Genomic DNA, 20,080 nt, shown 5'->3' with positions numbered 1-20,080 from the left:
TGAAGTGTTCTATCTGTTCTAGAGGCAAAGAACTATACTCTGAGGCAAACTGGGGACCCCCTCTTTGGTCCTGTTCAGTTGAACAGGTTTCTGCTTGGGACAGAAGCCTGGCTTTGGGGGCGGGGGGCAGCTGCATCTCTTGAGAGGTTCGTAGGTCATTGTCACTGCATCTGCATTTACATCTTTGTGTAATTCTCAAAACAACCCATGAGGTGGGAGGCAGTTACAGTCCCCACTTAATATACGAGGAAGCAGGCTTGGACTGAGTGACATGCCTCATGTGTTAGTAGAGTGGACATCCAAACTCAAGCAGTCTAGGGCTGACATTTTAAAACCTGAATGTTCTACATGAAAACAGACTTCTGGCTTAGTGAACACAAACAGCAGGTGAGGCTGCCTTCCACCCAGCCACGGTCACTTGGCAACAAGGGTGGCTTCCCATTTTACAGGAAGTCTCTTGTCTCATGGCCGCTGCCCTCACACAGGCTGCCTTACTGTCTGGTTGCCTGACTTTGGGGCTTGTGCTCTGCAGTGCCTGTCCAGAGACACCCTAGTTCCACCTCTAAGGCAGGCTGAATGCCTGCACAATTTCTGCTAGCACAATTCTTCAGTGTTCTCTGAACACGGTACTTAGAGCCACAGCACCAGCCTTAATCCTCCTTCCTATCTCTTTCCTCCTAAACAAGGTGACTCTGACATCTAAGATGTCTAGCCCCTTAGCTCTCCTCCCGGCACATGGCACTCAGAGTGTTAGGTTAACAGTAACTGGGGTTATGACTACATCTTCCGGCTTTGGCACAGCTTTGCTTGGCCATTGTTGACAGACTCTCTGCCACTGTGCATGCCAGGATGAAATATACCTGTCATATCCCAGGATGGAAAGGAGGCACATGTCTCCTCCCTGAACTTGAGCTCTGTACCTGGTATGGGCTGGCTTTTCTAGGAACTCTGTCTTGAGTATTTGTTTCATGTTGGGCCAAAGCCTTGCATTATTGGTAAGATAATGAGTGCCATTCACCACGGGTACTCCTCTCAGGGGTGTTTCCCATGCAGTAAATCATGAGTGCAAAGCCTGAGTGCTTTATGCCATTAAAGTCTCAAGATAGAATTAGACTTGTAATCACCACTTGCCCATGTTTTGTCATTTATGATAATTATAGTGGTAATAATCCGTGTATTGTTGGGATGGAGCAGTCAGAAGCATCCATCAATTTTTTATCGACACCAAATCAAGTTGATACTTCATCTTTGCTGCAAAAATATAGATTGCACCAATTAGTCTAAAGAAATTGGGCAGTCATTAGCAATGGAGCAATCAGTTAGTCTGCATAACGTTTCGGGTCCCTCTGATGCCAACCATCCCTCTTAATTATGTGGGATACAGGAGCTTCTTTAGGACTCAACAGTGGCATCGTTGGCTTAGATTAGACACTGTGCCTGTGTCCCCAACTTCATTTAAAAGACAGCATTAATACCTTCCAGCCCCCACCTCGCACCCTTCACTGCTTCCGGGCAAATTTATTCCGAAGCAGAACATTTGAATCAAGGCATTTGACATTTTCTTTCTTGCTCAGGAATAGGGAGTTCCCCCGTGGAGTTCTTTCAGGGATGGTATGTTAGTTTACCATCTTGTATATAACTGCTTTTGTTCACCTTTTCCAAACCATACAATAGTCACTGAGAGAGAGGGAGAGAGAGAGAGAGAGAGAGAGAGAGAGAGAGAGAGAGAGAGAGAGAGAGAGAGAGAGAAGAGAAGAGAAGAGAAGAGAAGAGAAGAGAAGAGAAGAGAAGAGAAGAGAAGAGAAAGGAGAGAATACATACCAAAAATAAAACAAAACAGTAAAATTAAAAGAAGAATGCAACGCTTTGTGAAGAAATCCTGGCGCTTTCTGCATCTACCTCAAGTCATTTCCCCAGGCTAGCCCAGTCTTGCTCTCTAGAGCAAGTCTTGCCCACAAATTGTTCCAAGCTGCTGAATAATGCAAGGGGGGATGTCTCACATATAAGGGGTATTTTTCTATTTGTGAAATTGGAAGAAAAATAAAAATAATATGTCCTTTAGTGTCCTAACATCAGCATGACTCTGAAAACTTTGCAAGCTATCTCCTCACACTCTTAACCATACACACTGAGTTTCTATTGCTGTTGTTATTACAGAATTCTATTTTTCACTTCTGTAACAGTTTTAATTGCTGCACAGTGCTCTACCAGATATTTACTACTGGGCTTGACAAAGTTAAAAAGCTGCCACACAGCATAGGGAACAACTAGCCACGTGAAAAGACAGCCTACAAAATAGGAGAAATACTCTGCTAACTGTACATCAGAGGAGTCACAGAGAATATATAAAGAACTCAAAAAATTAAGTGTCAAAAAACCAAACCATCCAGTCGGGAAATGAGTGAATACTTTTCAGAGATGAAGTACACATGGCCAGTATACATGAGAATGAGTTTAATATCCTTAGCCGTCAGGGAAATGCAAATCAGAACAGTATTGAGATTCCATCTATCATTGAGAAACAGCAGGGTCTAGGGATGTAGTTCAGTTGGTAGAGTGTTGGCTTAACCCACAGAAAACTGTGGGTTCAGTTTCCAGCTCTCCATAAAACAAGCATGGTGGTACACACCTATGATCCCATCAGATTATAGAAGGATCAGAAGTTCAGGGTCATCCTTGGCTACACAGGGCTTTCCAGGCCAGCCTCCGATACATAAGACCTTATCTCAAAAGGAAAGGAAGTGACATGCTCTCACAAGGGGAAAGGAAATAACAAATGCTGGCAGAGATGTTGGTGTGGCCTCATACACTTCCACTAGTGGCCGCACAAATTGGTTTAGCTACTGTGGAAGTCAGTATAGAGGATCCTTAAGAAAACTGACTGGGGCGGCGCAGTGGTGGTGCACACTGTTAATCCCAGCACTCAGGAAGCTGAACTCTGGTTCTGGGACAGCTTGGTCTACAGTGGGAGTTCCAGGACAGCCAGGGCTACACAGAGAAAGAAGAAGGAGGGGGAGGGAGAAAGAGAGAGAAAGGAAGGAAGAAAGGAAAGAGAAAGAAAGCTAACTAAAATCAAGATGTGCCCCTCCAGGACTATACACCAAGGATCTAGTCAGCATACCCTGTACAGATATGCCTTTGGAACCATGACGGCAGCACTGTTCACAGCAGCCATATTACAGAATCGGCCTAGGTGCCCACCAACAAACAGATTCATGGATTAAAAAACACTCCACTGTGGTAGATATATACAGCAGAGTCTTACTCGGCCATAAAGAACAAATTTGCAGGAAAATGGATGGAACTGAAGATGATCACATTAAGTGAAATAAGCCAGACTCAGAATGACATTACCATGTTTTCTCTCATATGTAGATCCTAGGTTTGTGCGTGCGTGTGTGTGTGTGTGTGTGTGTGTGTGTGTGTGTGTGTGTGTGAGTGAGTGACATGAAAGTAGAAGCAAGGCATGTGGAAAAAGAAAGGGGACTGGGGGAGGGGAAGAAAAGGTAGGACACGGGTAAATATGAACAAAGTATATGAATGAAAATATCTATATAAACCCCATTACCCTGTGCAGTGAATATCTACACCCACATATTTACAATGATTTGGATTGTTTCCCTGGGATAGGTCGCCTAAGCTGAAATAGCTGGTCAAAATTCATAAGCCTTTTTATAACTCTCAATACCTATCGACAAACTGCTCACCAAAAGGATTGTACCCATTTAAAAGCCCTCACCATTCCAATTAAATTGGAATTCAGATTCTATCTCAATTTTAGTGAATGAGATTTAAGTTCAGTTGTGTTGACCTGTTCATAGTTACTAAGCCTAACTCCTCCACGGTGAACAAGTGGGCACTGTATCAGATTGTGCCCTGACTCAACTAGGCATACACGTGAGTAGTCATTATCTCACATTACAGTAAATTCAGAAGTGGGGCAGCTGTCGGTCCAGCAATGTCACAGAAGACCTGTGCTCTTCACGTCTGGCCATTATGAACTTCACCCCGGTGGTGGCTTCCTTCGGGTTTCCAAAGGCTGCAGTAGGCCCAGGCATCACATCACATGTAGAAACAACAGAGACGGAAGGAGATCAGCCTCCCAGTGTGTCTCCTCGGAAGTGAAGTAATTGTTTCTCAGAGCTCCAGTTGACACTTCTCTGCTCCCACCATGAAGTCTGAGTCTTTTGTCAGCTCATACACTAAACCCTGTCACAGGAAATAGAAGTACCATTAACCTGGAAGTTTATTAACCAGGAGTTCTTCTGGACGTGACAATGAAGCCAGCATCCTCTGAGTATTCAAAGAGAGTGGTTGTGAGATAACCGTCAGGGGTACCATGAGTATTTTCTTCCGTCTCTGCCATACTCTTAGAGCCACTTCAAAACCCCTGTCACCATCATGCATTCAAGGGATCTTTGCAAAGGCAGTTGGCTCTCACCAGCATGGGGCTTTGCCCTGCGTGGAAGATCCTTGTGGTGGGGCAGCACGCTCTGTTGCTTGAACGTCTTCCCAAAACCTACCTTGGTATTTTGGCATACAGGTCTCCTATGAGAAGCAGATTAGATCTCTGCCTTTCCCTTTGGAGGATTCTAACAGCTGGTGCCATAAAGCTGTCCAGCTTCCACGGAGATAATAGTTTGCAGCCTGATGGACAGCTATTGCTTTCCAGTCTAGATCACACAGGCACCAGGCACCTCACTCCATTTGCACAACCCAAGCTTTTATCCTGGCATTGCTCATTAGCACCTCCAGGGAAGGACCAGGAAGGCAGGGGAAGGGGACATTGAAGAACTCAGATCAGTTAAGTAAGTCCTTGCTTCATCTAGTTGGAGAAATGGCCAAAATCACCATCTCAGAGGATACTGGGAAACTGTCTATCTGGTACATTTCTGTACACATTGCCACCACGGTGTACAAATTAGTATTACATTTTAGAGTAGACTAAAGACAACAACAAAAGGCCATGGCAGAAGAGCCTGTTCCTGGACTGGATAAACAGCATCAGAGATGCTGGATGCCTTAGTTTGCATTCTGTGTTCATGACTTGTAGAGAAGCTGTGTCTCCCTTCCTGACTTACAAATGTGGTTTGGAACTAGGATTTCTAAGAGGCCTTAGACCAGAGCAATCCACTCCTTCACCTTATAAGACTCAGCCCCAAATGTACCCATTTCCTATCACACTGTGGAAAGTCATTGCTTTTTGTTGGTAGAGATTGGGGGGTGCGAGGCGGGGTGGCCAGCTACTGTACTAACAACCCTTCTGCTTTACAGTTTCACAAAGATTTTTACAACATAATTACATGTTCTAATTATGAGATTACATACATTTCCACCACTTAGACAATCAAGTGCAATTAGACTACTTGAATAGACAGTGGTAAAAATTACTTGAAGCAAAAATTACACCATAAACATTGTTTCAGAAAGGCTTTTGGGATCTGTGCACCACAGACCCCCACAAGAGATAGATGGAGATGACTATAATAGCCTTCCAGCAGCTAGTCAGAACCCACCAGCTTGCCACAAGCAAGGATGCCTTGTTTTATTGTGCAAGATTGGTTGTTTCAAAGCTGCCATTCAATTCCAGGTACATGCTTCCTGGTACAGAAACTCCTGTGCTCACAGCTCCCTGTGCAGAAGCTTCTTGAGGCCTAACCCTCCCGCCTTGTACTTCCTTCCCTCTCTGTCTGTCTGTCCCCTTCTTACTCTGTCATTTAGAGGCAGAAGGATTTGAGACAGTAGGTAATGGGAAGAAACAGAGTTGATTCGTGGACTGTTATTGTCCACTAAAGTAATCTGTGGATGCACATGTCAAGAGTTGCTGGCTTAAAAGAATCCATACAGTCCTTGAAATTGCCCAACTCCTCAGAGAGTGGCCTGGCACTCTGTCAAGGTCCAGTAGGTCTTTTGGCCTTTAGTTAAATTTATAGGATGGTATCACTGATATATTAGAGAAAAATAGGGAGGTGTAAATAAATGCCGAACACAGTGTGTGAAAAAGGAGGGGGAGCCTTTCAAATGGAGAATGCGTTTGTGCACAGTCCTCAGAAACCATGTGGTAGTTTATTACAGCTGGGTTCAAAATATTCTGAAAGGTCGACTTTCTCCCAGCTCTCCCTTCCCTTGGATGGTTTAAGCAGACTATAGTTACTTCCTTGTGCTATCTGTAGGAGCTCACCAGAACCTTCCATTCCTTCACCTGCTGGATTTCCATTATTGGGGGGAGGGGGAGAGAGAGAGAGAGAGAGAGAGAGAGAGAGAGAGAGAGAGAGAGAGAGAGAGAAGACCCCATTGGCTTCCTGATCACCTGTCCCAGGTCTGCAGCCAGAGCTTTTTTTTTTTGCGGGGGGGGGGGGGGTCGCGGCTAGTTGGCCCTCCCCTAAGTCCAGCGACTCTAGAGCTGCTTGCAGTCCATATGGAGCAAATTAAGGAGAAAGCGAGCGGGACTGCCACTGGTTCTGATTGGTTACGGTAGTATTAAAAAAAAAAAAAGCCAACGACAGCCTTGCCCTGCCTTTAAGAAGATGGATAAAATACTCTTTGAACATACTAGTCTGTTTTTTTTAATGTCAGTACAGAAGGGTTGCGTTTATATTTGGCTTTCCAGACCCGTCTCTTGACCTTCTAATTACTTTATTTGAAACAGCACTGAGGGTATAATAAACCTGGAGGTTGCCTCTCCTTCGCTTTATCATAAATTAAAGCTGCTGCTTGTTGAGGTGAAAGTGGAGGCAGAGTGTTCATTACTGCTCAAGTGACGGCTTGTCAATAGTAGTGCTTTTTAGTTTGTTCTAGTCAGCACTTGCTGTGCATTCTGTTGGACCACTGGGAAATAAATACAACAAGATTATACATGTGGAATACCACAAGAGTTCAGGGGGAGAAAAAAAAACCACAAATGATAAATCATGCGCTTGGTAGAAAGTGACATGCTATCTTGTGCTATTAACAACCAAAGATAATTGCAAGGAATTGTAATTGCAGTTTGCAGCCTACAGTACGGCATATCCAACATCAATCTTAATAGTGAACAAAGCAGTTTATATTAAAACTTAATTCACCTGGTAACTTTCTGCTGCATACACAGGAGCTAACAGATGTAGCTTTTCAGAAAGTTCAAAGGCATTTGAAATGCGGCGAGCAATGCTAATACCGGAAGCCTTGGAGAAATGCTGCATTAGGACTTGTGATGAAAACAAATGTATGTCATTATCCCCGAGTTTGTGTTTATTTAATAAAATATGCAGTTTGCACATTGGTGAATTCAGTGTTTCTGAATGGGTATGGAATGATGTTTTATTTGGAATCAAAGGCCAAACAGGCTGGCAATTATGCATCTTCAATGAGCCATCTGCATTCTGAGTATATACATTGGAACAGTGTGCACCCCAGTGCTTCAGGGGGTTTGTATGAGGCAGAACGGCAAGCAGGGTAACTTTACTCATGACTTTCCTTAGATTGGATGTCTTTGAAGCAAGAAGGGGAGAGCTCCTGGAATTACTTAGGAGAACAAGTGTATTTGTTTTGTGAGTTTGACTGATAGCCAGTAGAGCAGTTGAGTGAAATCTCTAAACTGATTAGGGCTTTCGTTCAAATAATCTTCTACCTTTTTCATTAATTTATTCTGTAATGCTATTTTGCTGTTCTTCTACCAGGGATAATAATCTCACACTCTCTGACCTCCATGAGTGGATGACCTGGAGCCCATAACTAATCTTATTTACTCTCCTGACCGGCCGAACTTCATTTACCTTGTCTGGATAAAGAGCCAGGAGTTCCAGGCCACCCCTCCTTCCAGCTCTCTGCTAATCTGTACTGAAGGGCAAGCAGCAGGCACTCCCAGCCATTGTCCAGTGCATCTTCAACAGTGGAGACTTTGTCCATTTCTCTTCTTAAGAGCATATTCTCTGCCCTTAGAAATTTTGAAAATAATGGGCAAATATAAAAGGCACAGGACTCACTCACACCCCACTCTCCTAACATAGCTATTTTTATTTTGAAAGTTACTTCCCAACCTCTGATAGGTGAATATATATGATTTAACCTAGATACAGTTATTGAATGCATATGATTTTGTGTTCTGCTTTTATATATAATGCCAACATGTTTCATGTAGTATTTGATGGTGTAGTAATTATGCATTGCAATTACTGAATAATAATCTACTAAGTAAATATTCTGTATTTTATCTTATGCCTTATTATTGAAAAGTTAAGTGCTTCTATTTCGTTTTGATGCTAGGAAGAATGCTGCAGTGAAAACCTGAGCTTTCTCCGTTCGGAATCTTCCTGTAGAATTACCACATCACTAAAATACGTTCCTAGATACCTACCGGCCCTTGCACTCCCGCCAGCAATGTGGGAGTCTAAAAGTTTCTCATAGTCATTTTGGAGTTGGTCCTGGTTCCTCCATTTTCAAACCAGATGGTATTGAGCAAACTACCGAACCTCTCTGCCTCAGTTTCCCCATCCCAGTGAGGGTTGGTGGCCATGCTTAACCTCATAAGTTATTGTATTATATCAGTTTATATATTCAAATTTGGGAGAAAACAGTCTGCCACTTAGGAATCACTGAAGATGAGCTCTTATTATTACTAAAATTTCATTTTCTCTTAATTTCATAGCCCCCTCGATTAAGTTACAGCTTTTGGAGGAAACCTTGTAGTCCACTAAAGCTAAGTAGCAAGTAGAATTGTACATTTCCAGGTCCTTAGATGATGACCCACTTTGGCATTTAGCAACATAAAATGGCTTCAATTCCAGAACCATCCAAATGGCCTTGAAGCCTTAATTGACGTCTGGTGGGCCTAACCTAGAACGTCTGTCTGTTCTGAGCTGTGAGGGCAGCTCCACTCAGACTCAGCTAGGGGAAAGAAGAGAGTCCTGTTGGGGGGTGGGGGTGGAGGGGGGATGCAGTGGGACAGCTCAACCCTGGCACTGGCGACTCCAGTGCAAATGCTTGGAGAAACAACTGAGCAGTGCTCACAAACAGCTCCAGGAGCGGCGGCCTAGGAATGCAAGAGCCCGGGCGGGCGTGTGCCAGCAGGACCAGGACAGAATCATGGCCTCCTCCTGGGCTGCTGCAGTCAGCTGCCTCCATTAGCCCTGCCGGGGCTGCTTAGTTCTCATTAGTTGGTGGTATAACGCTGAGGACCCACACAACAGGGATTGTTTTTTTCTTTTCTGAAGAAATGCCTTAGCTTCTGCGCACACATCAGCACCCTGGAAAGCAGTGATGTGAAGTACACGGGATTGTTTTTCTTCGTAAGAAAGGAGCACACAAAAACTGAGGCAGTCCTCTTGGTCCTGCAGCTGCAGTAGTCAGGTCGTTCTCCTGGGCTGGACTCTGCCCTGCTACGGACATGCTTTTTAGCTTCAGCTTTGCCTCCTGATCACAGAACTGCAATAGCCCCAGCCAGAGTCTCATCTGCATGATAGGGAGGGAGAAAAAGAAGGGAGGGAGGGAGGAAGGAAGGAGGGAAAGAAGGAAGGAAGGGGAAATGTGTATGGCAATAGTCAATCCCCATCTACACTTTAAGGCACTTCCCCAGGAAGTCCCTGCCCACCAAATCACTCCCTTCACCAAAACTCACCCGTCCCTCCAGTTGCTAACACCAGGAAGTGTCTGCAGCTGGTACACTGCTGTCCGACAGGATTCTAAGGGGGAGGAAGAAGAGAACGGGGGTGGGGGGGGGTGGGGGTGGGGGGCTGTTCGGGAAGGGCCCCTGCGGCTGCTGGCATGGCCTCCTGGTCTGAAGTATACTTTCTTTAGATGTGAACTCTCCTGGAGCCTCAGCTGCAGACCAGTGTTGGAGACGGAATAATGAGTGCTTTGCAGTGGAGAGAAAGAAAAAAGAGGGTTGAAGGATGAGAACTTCGGGCCATTAAATGAAGTTCCAACATTTTTTTCCTGCCCAAACATTTGCAACAAACTCTGGGCGTAGGAATGGAGGGGCAACGCGCCCTGCCATTTTTCTTCAGCCTTTTTGCAATGCAACAGGACAATCAATACAGATCTTTGCAGTAATCATATATTGATTTTCCTAGAATATAACTCCATTTAAAGCACTTTTATCCCCAAGAGTAGAAACATTGGAGGCTATCAAAGGAGGAAGTAAGTTTCCTTGACCCCATCTGCAGAGCAGAATTGATTAGTAGAGCATAGTTATGAGAGTGTCCGAGAGACAGAGAAGAGAAGTCACTGCAAGGTTAATATCAGCTAAAGAGAAACACGATTATAGGACATTAGGCTTTCTGTAAAATCATAAGGTCAGGGTAAGATGGCCATACCATCTAAAGTGACATGGGATTCTAAGTGCCTGGCATCCGTAGACTGTGCCACTTCAGGCCCCATAGCAGCTGAATTCAGGGGACTGAATTAGGGACATGCCTAGATGCATGTAGGCAGAGGGGTGGATAAGAGAATAAGTAATACTGTTTTCATTTTTCTGAGTCATACCTGTGTATCAACTCAGAATATAAGCATACATCATATTGAATGTTTATTTCATATAGAACAGGAAGGTTTTTAAAAATTTATTTGTTTTTATGTATGTGATTGCTTACCTACACACATATCTGCGCTATGGTGAGTACCTGGTGCTCTTGGAGGCCAGAGGAGAGTGTCAGATCCCCTGGAGCTGGAGTTATAGACAGTTATGAGCCACCAATCGGGTGCTAGGAACCAAACCCAGGTTCTCTGTAAGAACAGCCGGTGTTCTTAACCTCTGAGGCAGATTTCCAGCCGTAAGGATTTTTTCCGGTGGAGGCTGGGGCTGTGGAGGTAGAACAGCACGTGCTTAGCCTGTTCAGTCTGTAGCACATGAAAGAAAAACATCAGAATCTAGTTTTAGTGCCTGACCGAACAAGCTTCCTTCCTCCCCATGCTGTTTCTGTCTACAGACTTTACATTCCACCTTTACAGATCCTTGAGGTCTCTGCACAGATGTCCTCATCCCACAGGCCTGAGCACTGGGGCCACCACTGAGGAAGTCAAGTTCTGCCCTGCCTTTGTAGCTGGGGTGTCACCAAAACCAAACTGAACGCCCCCCGCAGCAATCTCAAATTCACACTCCCGACTGAAAATGTGGGAGAGCCCCAGTGGTCTATGTTTGCAGCACATTGTTTCCCATATATTTCTCTCGCTAAGTCTCTCTCTCTTGCTTTTTATAGGAAAGCTGGCTTCTCACATGCAAACTCTTTATTGAACCAAGAAACGTGCGTAGCCTCGTTATCCTCCTCAGCGTGCCGTACTGGGTACTGCTATTTTGCTAGTATGTATTTTGTAGTTTTTCTGTTCTGTTTGGTTTTGTTTGTTTGGGGGTATTTTTGGCTTCGGGCAGAGCAACTAGTACACATTGTCAGATAAAGTATCTTATCTGCCAGCTGCACCCTTGTGAACTAATCATAATTCAATAGGCTTACTAATCAAGATTTGAGATTAATGTTTTGATAGAGCAATCAGATTCGTCTAATCTATCATTAGTTGGCAGTCGCTGTGGGCAGAGTGCAGACTTGGCAATAGTCTGTCTGCTTCTGATCGCTTTGGCTGGGCCCAGCAGTTGGGTAGCGCGGCATTGACTGTAGCAATGGACCTGGGCCTCCCCTCCATCCGGCTCTAGAATGGGTTAAGTAGAGATCAGTTCTTGTGAAGCCATGTGATCCACAGATTAGGAAGCATGTGTCCCTTTGTCCCTTTCACCTGATAACAAAGGTGTACCCAGCCAAGTGACAGATAGACCTCAAGGGGATCTGTTGTAACACTGGCAAATAGTATACAGAGGCAGAAGATAGATGTAAGTTATCGCTAAATGTTACTGATTACAGCTCCTTTCATGAGTCACTAAAACTCCATGTTACTGAGTCTAGCATTCTTGTAATCTGCAACTGTTACTTTTGTCCAGTTTGACTGCATAAATGAAAGCTTTAGCTATACGTTCATTTTTGCAGTGTATAGTGTTTAAGGTTCTGATGTAAAATCCTAAAATAATAAACTATGAACGGGGGATGTAGCTCAGTGATAAAAACCCTTGCCTGGAATGTACAAGACTCTGGGTTCAATTCTCAGCACCTGTGACAATGATCATGATGATGATAATGATGAGGAGGAGGATGGATGGATGATGACATGTTATATTATACAGCTATCACACCATTTTATGAGGAGTTTATTACCAACTTTCATTCTTGATCCTGCTTTATTACTTACTAGTGTAGGATACTTTCTCATTTTAGAAAACCTGAAAATTCTAGCAGAATTAAAGAAAACATTTTTAACTTACATTCCGTTTATTTATTTGTTTGTTTGTTTGTTTGTTTGTGTGAGGGTTGGAGACACATGTGTACCATGTGGAGGTCAGAGGACAACTTGCTGGAGCAGGTTCTCTCCTTCCACCATGTGAGTCCAGGGAATCAAACTCATGCTGTTAGACCTGGCAGCAAGTGTCTTGTCTTGCTGAGCCATCTCCTTGCCCAAGAAAACAAGTTTAATTTCCCCCAAATCTGATCAACTCAGTTACCAATAACATCATATCATCTTATTAAAATCAGAGACCCAAATAAATAAGTGAGTAGTTGCTTGATAGTACTGCCAGTCAAGACCTTCTCCACCTGGCATGCGGTTTTGGAATCTGGAACAGCAGGAAATAATCCAGAGGAGCCGTCTCCTCCCAAGGTTTCACTTTCTGCATGAAAACCATGTGGAGGGAACCTATTGAGGCTGTGAGTGGATCTCCTATGTGAGAAGTGACAGCTTCACACACATGTCACTGTCTGAACTCCATGAGTGCTAGCCACACCTTGAGAGGTTTGTACCACGGATGAATGGTTTGGACCGGAGGTAGTGGAGACTGACCTAATTAGACTCCAGGTGTAATTATGTAGGCAGCGTAGGCCGCAGTGTGCTCGGTGTTAATTAACTTCTGTGCTGAATATGCAGTAGCACCTGAACAAAGAACAGTTCGTGGAGGAAGTTTCCACTCCAGGCTCTGCCTTTAGAATTTCTTTGGCTGGAGTTGTCTTTCGTGGTCCCCTTTTTATGTAGTTGAGACATGAGAAATAAGGCCAGCTGTTTTACAGAACAAGTCCACTCTTTCTCCTTTCCCCGTAATTTTAGTATTTTCTTTGGACTTTAGTATTTTATACAGTTAGATTTGTCCTTCCTTATGCCTATGACTGTTGCAGGGTCCATGTGCTTCTCGCCCCTCATTCTTCTCCACTAAGCCATCGGTTCTCTTTCTGTGAAGAGGGAGAACTTGACTGAACCTCAGGTTCGGCTAACCGGTGCTTGCTCTAGGCTTCCTTCACTGACCCCTCTCTGTCCGCAAGTGACAGATGGGAAAGGCAGGAGTATTTTGGGGAGTCAGTTAAGCACTGTGTGTGGAAAGTGTGTGTTTCCCCTCAGTGCCTCCCTGGCTCCCGAGAGACAAAAGCTCCATTTTTAGGTCCCACTTTCCTAATGCTGTTTCCTTGACAGCTTCCTCCAATTCCATTTTTCTACTAATGTGGCAAAGTAGGACCACCTTGCTCACATGGTAAGATGAATGGTATCATTCTAGAATTCTCTCTGTAAGAACATGAGATTCAGTAGGGATCTCAGAAGCTATAAGGACTCACCAGATAAGGACTTGCCAGAAGCACTAGGAACTGATCAACTGATGAGATCGCACTGTTTCCATGGAGACCTCTCATCAGCTATGGGGGGAAAAATGCTTCCATTTTACTGCCGGTACTAATAACAGTTGGCTGTCTGCTGAAGCTCCTTCTCTGTTGTTTGCTTATTTTTTTCCCCTTAAATAGCCAGTGTGGTTACATCATCCTTTACAGCACTGTTTCTCAACCTTCCTAACGCTGCAACCCTTTAATACAGTTCCTAATGTTGTGGTGACCCCCAACGATAAAATTACTTCATTGCAACTTCATGACTGTAATTTTGCTACTGTTATGAATTGTTATGTAAATATCTGATATGCAGGATATCTGACATGGAACCTCCGGGAAACAGTCGTTTGACTCTCAAAGGGGTCAGAGCCTGTGGGTTGAGAACTGCTCCTTCACAGTACCACAGCAGTTGGTGTTGACCAAGCACCTGCTGTACGGTTGCCTTTGGAACATCAAGAATCCAGAGGAACTAAGACATGCCCATTGCCACCAAAGAGTTTGCCATCAACCTAGGAAGATACGATAGAAAGCACGTGAAAGTAAAACACTCCCAGGGGGTTGAAGAACAGCCCCAGAGACCTCAGGAGAGAGACAACACATGGTTTTCAAAGGCATTCTTGGGTCTCTTGGAAAAGAATGACTTTGGATCCGTCATAAATACCATTGTAGTCTCTAATATATTAAGAAACTGAAATATTATTCCATAAGCAAAGGCCTTTTGGGTGCCGAGGAAATAACTCAATAGGTAAAGCCCTGTGTCACAGCCTGGGGAGCCAGGGTCAAGCTAGAACCTATATAAAAAACAAAAAACAAAAACAAGTGGTGGTGGTGCCCGACTTTAATCCCAGCACTCGGGAGGCAGAGGCAGGTGAATTTCTGAGTTCAAGACCAGCCTGATCTACAAATCCAGTTCCAGGACAGTCAGGACTACACAGAGAAACTATGCCTCGGAAAAAAAGAAGTTGGGCATAATGCCTTAGAATCCCAACACTGGAAAAGTGGAGGCTGGTGGATCCCTGGGCCTCACTGGCCAGCAAGTCTAGCATCTTTGCCGGACTTTCCAGGATAATGAAAGACCCTGTCTTGGAAAATAAGACAGGAAACGGTCCTAAGGAACGATATCCAAAGCTGGCCTCTAACCTATATGTGAAAGTGCATATACATGTGCCGACAAATACACACAAAGTGGTTTACAACAACAACAACAAAATTAATGTCCAAGAAGCCTATGTAACCAGTGAACATGTATTATTCTGGTTCATTGCTGAAATGAAAATCCAGACATTTTAAATTCTCTTAATTCTAACGGATGCCACAGACCCATGTTAGATAATCATGTCATTATCAAGTTCCAAGTGTAGATGGGTTCATTTCAAGTCCTCTCAGTACAGTCTTAGGGTAAAGATGGACTTTAACTTGTATAAGACTTAGGCCAGCAAGTCCAATAGGTCTTTCCTATAAGATGGCATGTATTATATTGACGGGCTCAGTGTGTCGGGAAAGCTAGACCATTTTGTGGAGGAGTTAAAAAGTGGCTGAGTTCCAGGAACCTCCCAGTGTGTCGATGCTGGGTGTGACATAATTCTAATAATGCAAGAAAGCTAGGGTTGTTCTTGCTCTAGGCAAAGAGGTGCATGTAGAGAAAAACATTGTTCTTGAACTAAGGTGAGGTGAGGACACATTAGATAGGTGCAGGGTAGCAGAGGGATGAAGTTGCTAAGACTTCTGAGATGAGATAGCCTTGTAATCAGTAGATTACAGCAATAAAGAGGAAAGTGATGTCAAAGGTGATTCTGCGATTTCAAATGTAGAGATAAATGCACATTGGGGGAAGTAGCTGTGTACTCCAGTAGATAGTTTGAGCCTGGGAAGAAGTTTTTTTTTTTTTCTTTCTTTCTTTCTTTTAACAGGGGAGAGCGCGAACGCAGTCCCCCACTACCACAAATTATGCAGTCGAGTTTCCTGCATTTGGGGAAATACTTACCTGGCAGGGGAGATACCATGATCACGAAGGTGGTTTTCCCAGGGCGAGGCTTATCCATTGCACTCCGGATGTGCTGACCCCTGCGATTTCCCCAAATGCGGGAAGAAGTTTTTAAAACTACAACCATGCAAATTGGCTACTGAGAAAACCTAAAATGCAAGGAACAGTGGCATTCTCCAGGTTATGAAGAAATGATTTCACGAAGGGACACCAGTATCTTTATGTCCATGCAGCTATTGATGCCCAGGGTACAAATAAGTAATGAGAGCAAATGATCCAGTTGTGCTTTTGATAGACACATCTCCTGACCTAACATCTGTTCAACTTAGGGCATTCAGCTTTAGGATTCTGCAAAGGTGATCCCCGTTCAGAGGGACTGCACTTTTTCCTGTGGATTTTGACCCTTTTCTGGGCCTGTGACTATGGCAGGATACCGTTGCACTGCTGGGCAGTGGTGATGAGCTGCAGCTCCTCTCTCATCCCTGGGTCACCTAGGGAGCCCACATGCTCTGCAATGCACTGTGTGGCAAGCAAGTGTTCAGTAGGCTGGGTGTTGTCCATGCATTTCAACTTAGAATACTGTCGACATACAGTTTGTGTGTGGGCCTTCAAACCCATAGCTAAGCCGATGAGACATGTGCGTTTGTTGATAGTTATTGTCCTGACTATCATTTTAGAGAGCTTGTGTGTCATTCAGAGCTTGGTTCATTCCCTCGTTAGTCAGTAGCCAGATTCTCTCCTCATTCTTATTTATACTTTAAAGGTTTTTCACAGGGTTGAAAAAAATAAGCTCAGTTAATAAAGCACTTGCCTTGCAAGCATGAGGAAATCCTTTCAATTTCTGCAGCCCAGGGAAGAAAGCTGAGCATGTGCTGCATGCCTCTAACCCCAGCTCTGGGAGGCAGAGCCAGGTAGATCCCTAAGGCTCACTAGCCAGCTAGCTCAGCCTAGTGGGTGAGCTCCAGGCCACCGGGAGGGAGACCAAGTCTCTAAACATACATGGTCTGTGACTGAGCAACAGTATCTGAGGCTGTTCTCTGACCTCCATACACATGCACATACGTGTACACACACACACACACACACACACACACACACACACACACACACACACACATGCACACACACACACACACACACACACACACACACACATGCACACACACACTAACTTGATTTTTCAGAAACTATCAAACTGCCAAGGGCCTGTCTTCTTTATTTTTATTTTCTTTATTTATTTTAGTTGTTTGTTTTTTGTTTTGTGTATATGTGACAGGGTTTCTCTGTGTATCCCTGGCTGTCCTGGAACTCACTTTGTAGACCAGGCTGGCCTTGAACTCAGAGCTCTGCCTACCTCTGCCTCCCGAGTGCTGGGATTAAAGGTGTGTGCCACCACCACCCAGCCAGTTCTAGCTTCTCAATAGGCTGTTTACTCTGGGGGATTATCGGTTGTTGTCAGTGATATGGCAGAGCTTATATAGTATTTACAAAACTGGCCACTTTCTACAACGGGGGCAAGGCCATCATGTCTGCAAGATGTGGGGACAAACAGAGTAGAAAGCCTCTACCTTTTGCCAAGCCTTTTACCCAGGTCTCAGGAGCTAAATCTGAGCAAAAGGTTGACTTGCGTACAGATGATTTCCCAGGATGAGCTGTCTTTGTAGAAGCTGGACTTGTCCCATTTCAGAGAGCAGAAACAGTTGAGACTAAGTCCCAAAGAACTTGACTTTTAAAAATAGACAACACCCTTTTAAAGGGTTGTTGTTTTTTGTTTGTTTGTTTGTTGTTTTTGTTTTGTTTTGTTTAACGGGCAAAGGGCATGATGCAGTTGATAAAGTTCATGGCCTGAGCCAGTCCCCAGCACCGTGTAGAAAGCAGAGTCTGGGGCACTTGCTTGTAATCCCCGTGCTAGGGAGGGAAAGACCAGACGATCCCTCTGTTTCCTGACCAAAAACTCAAGCCTAGAAACTGGTGAACTCCTGGCCAGTAAAAGACCCTGTCTCAAAGGAATTGGATGGTATTCCGAAGGATGACACCCAAGATTGTCCTCCAGCCTCTGCATATATGCCCACATGTGCATATTAAACCCCATACACATATGGCCCTCCATATACACACATTTAAAAAATAATGAAGTCCTTGTCAGTAAGAGCCATGCGTCTCCAGCACCACTCCATGAGGAGGTGGTGATGCTTGACATATTTTAAAAGTCTGAAAATAAAAAATTAAAGTTTGGAAGAGGAGGCACAGGAAGAGTTGAAGTAGGGAGAGGGAAGGGTGGAAATTATGTAAATAGAGTACTCATGTATGACACTGTGAAATATTAGTTTTAATTAAGAAAATTGAAGGTCACTATTTCCTCTGCTTCTGAATGGTATATGTGAAGGTTTGCATTCGCCTTTTAAAGTACACTTTAAATGTTTCCTTAACTTTTCCTGGGAAACTTGGCGTGGCCAAGAAATAGAGCTGTTCCCAGTAGCGCTGTGCTCAGAAAAAGGGCGCGCTTTTCCAACTCAAAGCAGGAATTTTAGGAGAAAATAATCTCACCTTCCAAGGAAAGGGAAGACTGATGGAATATTCTTGCAAGAAAATGGACCTTACTTTGCCTGTAGCCTGTTGGCAGAGCACGCTGGAGCAGAGAAGCCTTTTATTAGGCGGAATCACTTCTGGCTTGGTTATAGGTCTCATCCAGACACATCTCCAAATTCTGAGTTCAGTGCTGTGTCTTGGAGTCTGCCTAGCCTCAGTGGCAAGAGGATGAGCTTTGGAAACCAGTAGGACAGTGGCTGGTAGCAGAACTGTGCTAGTAGTAACTGTTAGGTCTTTACTGCGGATTGTATTGAATTTCAAGCCATAAACACTTGAAGGTTCTGTACCTATGCTTTCTAATCATATGGTCAGATTTCACATTTACACAGAAGTTAGAGTGAGTGGATTTGGGGGTTTTGTTTTCTCTATTTACTTGTTTGTTTGTTTGTGACAGGATTTCATGTAGCTCAGGCTGTCATCAAATTTACTATATAGCTGAGGATGACCATGCACTTCTGACCTTGTTTTCATCTTCCATTTACTGAGATTACAGGAGTGGACCACCATGCCTGGCTCGTGAGTACACTTTTTTAATGCTAAACTGACAGGTGTGGCTGCACACTTAGGGTATTGGCCCCCCACAGACTTTTTTTTTTTTTTTTTTTTTAAAGATTTATTTATTATGTATACAGCATGTGTGCCTGCAGGCCAGAAGAGGGCACCAGATCTCGTTACAGATGGTTGTGAGCCACCATGTGGTTGCTGGGAATTGAACTCAGGACCTCTGGAAGAGCAGTCAGTGCTCTTAACCTCTGAGCCATCTCTCCAGCCCCCATTTTTTTTTTTTTTTTAAAGATTTATTTATTTATTATGTATACAGTATTCTGTCTGCATGTATACCTGCAGGCCAGAAGAGGGCACCAGATCTCATTACAGATGGTTGTGAGCCACCATGTGATTGCTGGGAATTGAACTCAGGACCTTTGGGAGAACAGTCAGTGTTCTTAACCGCTGAGCCATCTCTCCAGCCCCCCCACAGACTTTTAAGTACTGAATTATGTTAAGGAGCCAACAAGACAGAACTGAAAAGGTAAAGCCCTTCCAGAATAATACATGTGGTCAATACTCTCAGTAGGTGTTCATGCTGTATTGAGGTGACAAAATTAGGTATGCTTTGTTGCAAAAAAAAAAAAAAATAGTCCACTCTTTTCCTTGTATGGCAAGGGCATTCTAAATATGTAGTCAGGGACTGTCCATTTTGATAAGGGGTGTGTGTGTGTGTCTGTGTGTGTGTGTGTCTGTGTGTGTGTGTGTCTGTGTGTGTGTGTCTGTGTCTATGTCTGTGTCTGTGTCTGTGTGTCTGTTTGTGTGTGTATGTGTCTGTGTGTGTGTGTCTGTGTGTGTGTGTCTGTGTGTGTGTGTGTCTGTGTGTGTGTGTCTGTGTCTATGTCTGTGTCTGTGTCTGTGTGTCTGTGTGTGTGTGTGTTTCTACAGTTGTTCAGTTCAGAAGCTGTAGAGTTCATTCCAGGTTTTTCCTTGTGGTTTGAAAGAATTCAGGCATGTTTCAGAATAACTGATCTTCAGCAAGGAAGTGCCTCGACTGAACAGGACCTGTGTCTGTCTGGTGTCCTGGCTGTACGGCAGACGTTCTCTTCCGCAGACCTTCTGCTTTTACTTAGCCCTGTTTCTTACTACCAGCTGAAGGCCTGGGCCCACACCAGGCCCTTAGTGGGATGAGGACTCAAGGAGGAGAGAGACAGGCATCTCCTCCAAAACCACATAGCCATTCACCCCCAGAAGTAGAAGGGGGTATAGAGGCCTCTTCATTCTGGTCAGGCCCGCATGCTTCTGGCCCCTCGGTCTGGGGTAGCATGGCCTTGAGGGGCTCTCGACTCTGAGTGCAGTT

General features: G+C 44.3%; 1 protein-coding gene and 1 pseudogene across 1 annotated transcript in view; both read left to right on the top strand.

Annotated features, from left to right (window-relative positions):
* The window catches only part of Fto (FTO alpha-ketoglutarate dependent dioxygenase), a 366,039-nt gene that overhangs the window by 281,320 nt on the left and 64,639 nt on the right, over positions 1-20,080 (top strand). The gene's annotated exons all lie outside the window — the stretch shown is intronic.
* LOC128104874 (uncharacterized) lies at positions 15,638-15,766 on the top strand (annotated as a pseudogene).

Source organism: Peromyscus californicus, unplaced genomic scaffold (assembly GCF_007827085.1).
Source record: "Peromyscus californicus insignis strain IS unplaced genomic scaffold, ASM782708v3 Scaffold_8__1_contigs__length_139910024, whole genome shotgun sequence".
Lineage (NCBI taxonomy): Eukaryota > Metazoa > Chordata > Mammalia > Rodentia > Cricetidae > Peromyscus > Peromyscus californicus.
This window is presented reverse-complemented; position numbering and strand designations above follow the sequence as displayed.